The sequence below is a fragment of the Triticum dicoccoides genome, chromosome 7B, assembly GCF_002162155.2.
Source record: "Triticum dicoccoides isolate Atlit2015 ecotype Zavitan chromosome 7B, WEW_v2.0, whole genome shotgun sequence".
In the NCBI taxonomy this organism is placed as follows: domain Eukaryota; kingdom Viridiplantae; phylum Streptophyta; class Magnoliopsida; order Poales; family Poaceae; genus Triticum; species Triticum dicoccoides.
This window is the reverse complement of record NC_041393.1, coordinates 30918836-30921941: the sequence shown is the minus strand read 5'-3', so window position 1 is coordinate 30921941 and position 3106 is coordinate 30918836. Positions and strand designations below refer to the sequence as shown.

The 3106-nt window shown below is 47.6% G+C and overlaps 1 pseudogene; it reads right to left on the bottom strand.

The window, feature by feature from the left end:
• Positions 1–494: 494 nt before the first annotated feature.
• On the bottom strand, positions 495–1859 carry LOC119335218 (annotated as a pseudogene).
• Between the last annotated feature and the right edge of the window lie 1247 nt (positions 1860–3106).

Below are 3106 nucleotides of genomic sequence, written 5' to 3'. Positions count from 1 at the left end.
AACTCGTTTCCTTGTCATGTGTTGTTGTGGTTTGAGTGGTCGCTCATTTCTTGTTAGTGTTGTATGACGAAAGCGGTGTGCTAGCCACTTGGCTATCCTTCTATGAGAAATGATATACCTTTTCATGGTGCATTCCAGGGAAGCAAATCAAATGATTCCCAGCAAATTTTAATGTGTGAAGACGAGGTTCATTTTAACAACGAATCCTTATAAAGAATAACTTACATTTCCACGTAGAGTCTAAACATACAAAATTGAAACTGAAATCTTTTAGAATCATTTTCAAATTATACTAGCAGCATTTGAAATTTAACTTAATGGATTGAATTACAATTTTGGGAGCCAACGCGATGTTAGGGGGGAGGTAACGACACAGCTGGTTAATAACAGAAAATTCTCGGACGTACAATGTACTTATTAGAAAGGACCAAAACGAAAATACAGAGTTACACAAACTTCTGAAGATAAATTCCTCGCTCTCCCATAAACCACGTAAATATTTCACAACAAACGACGTAAATAAGTTGTTTCTGCTGGAACCAAGGAGTCTGGAAGAAAGGATTGATCAGCTGCTGTTGACAACCCTGCAGTTACGCCTGATCTCACCGGCGTTTCCGGCGAGCGGGCTGATGTTCCCCATCTTATCATGGCGGCCACGAAGTCGGCGAAGAAGAGCGCGCTGTCGGAGCTGTACTGCCGCACCAGATAGTCCTGGGAGGCGCCGTTGAAGAGCTCCTGGTCGGAGTGCAGCAGGCCCCTCCGCGCGACGAGGTTTGGGTAGTAGGCGTTGTCGAAGACAAACCGCGTCTGCGCGTCGAGCGGCGTCAGGTTGGTGTCGCCGGAGCCCGTCGGGGCGGGGCAGCTCCGCCGTAGCTCCGTGGCGAAGGCGGGGTTGATGTTGGTGTCGTTGTAGATGTGGTCCCGGAAGAAGACGCACTGTGAGAAGCCGATGGTGTGCGCGCCGGAGAGCGCCGTGAGGTCGCGCGGGCTCAGGCTCTTGTTGGCGAATGACTGGATGAGCTCAGTGAGATTCAGCGACGGTCCCGGGAGGTCGCTGTTCGCTCCGTCCAGGCTCGCCGTCGTCGAGTCCCGCCGGCCCAGCGGCACCGCCCAGCTTGGGCCGCCGAGCTGCGGACGTGCGTTACAAAGTACGTGCACGCATGCAGATTGTGGTCAGCCTAAACTGTAACAAGTAGTGCACGTACACACTAATACGCATGCAAGCAGCACGTAGTACGTACCAGGACTGTGCCCTCCCGTGCGGCCAAGGCGAGGATGTCGGCGCAGGACACGACGCCCGGGCAGACGTACTCCACATTCCTCTTGATATCGTCGATGACCTCGAAGCCGCGGACGGAGTTGACGTTAGGGAAGGCGGTCTTCTCGCCGGTGAAATTGGTCGCCGGCACGTCGTCCAGGAGAATGGACCCGTCGCAGCCCTGAGAAAAACATACATGATCTTGTGATCACGAATGTAGCCTCGTACGTGCATGCATGCATGATGAGTGAACGTATTTACCTGAACGAAGCAGTCATGGAAGAAGAGGCGGAGGAGGGAGGCGCCCATGCGGCGCTCCGTGAGGACGGCCTTGATCATGCTCATGCGCACGATGAACCCCAGAGCAGGGCAGCTCTTTTCATAGAACCTGGGATCCAGCTGCCCGTTCCCGTTGCCGTTGCCGTTGCCCTGCCCGTAGCCGTTGTCGTTGCCGGTGCCATCCCCGTAGCCGTAGCCGTAGGCGGCGGAGGAGAAGAGGGAGAGAGCAACAAGGCATTGCCAGGCAGTGGAGGAAGCCATGGGGAGCTCACAAGTCACAACAAAGTTAAGCTCTCAAGTCTCAAGAGAGCTAGCTAGGTAGGCTTTCTTTGGAGCTGAGCTGAGCTAAGCTGAGTTGATGAAGTGCTGTGCATACATGATGCTCTATTTATAATGCTCTTCCGCTTCCATGCACATAGCTCTAATTTTTTGCCTGTGCCAGCATTCCCCGAGCCATGTGGGAATATGCTGACAAGGTGGCACGATAAGTTTCATGTACTACCTATGTTTTTAGGACTCAGTTTGTCCAAGATTCCTAGCTACCGTCGTTTGGTACAACTACGAGCAGTTGCCGGCACAGACATATTTGTAGTTAAAGGGATGTAAACACCCAATTTCAACGCGTCGGCCCATGCAGGTACTCCCTTCATCTAGATTTGTTAAGACGGGCATGGGTTTAATAAACTTCAATTTAACTAACAAAATGTTTGTAATAGCCACAAAAGTATATGCTTAAAAACTTAATTCTATGCAATGCGGGCCTATAATATATTTTTAGTGGCATATAACACAAGTTTCCCTAGTTAAAATGATGATCTACAAATCCATGCCCAACTTACAGGGTTGATGGAGGTAGAATTAGAGTGAATTCCGGTTTTTACCCCCTATTTTGACTTTTTTGACACTAATTACCCCATTTAGCGGGATTTCATCTGTTTTACCCCATTTAGCACAAGTGTTGCCACAATTTACCCTCTTTTAAATTTTGCGTGCGTTCTGACCTACGGGTCACGATTTGTCAGGTCTAGCTGGCATGCCACGTCAACGGGTTTTTTCTGTCTATTTTTCTCCCTACTAAACTCATTTCCGGTTTGAAGTATTCTGATGGGACGATTGTACTTGATCAGCATGTCATATTACCATTGAATAAATTATAGGAGAAATTGTTACCAATATAATCTAAAATCATGTATGCTTTTCTTCGGTTATCATATATGGCCTTAAGTATGGATGGTTCTGTAGATTAGATTAAAGTGGTGTAAATATACTACTTTACTAACTCTGATGCACCTACATATCTAAATATCTAGGTAGCAAATATGTTGACTGAAGAGTATGTGTTGTTACTTGCTAGCTGTAAAGGAAGTTTGGATCTTTGTATCTTATGATGCATGCTGAAACGTGTTCGTTCACCGTATTAGAGTATATTATGATTGCAGCCACTAATTCATTTTTCTTTTTCTTGCACAAAGCGGATGGCAACGGAGATGTAGAGTGTTAGGCATATTTTACATGTCCGTGGATACAAGAATCCAGAGCCAGAGATGATTGAGAGATATTTCATTATTT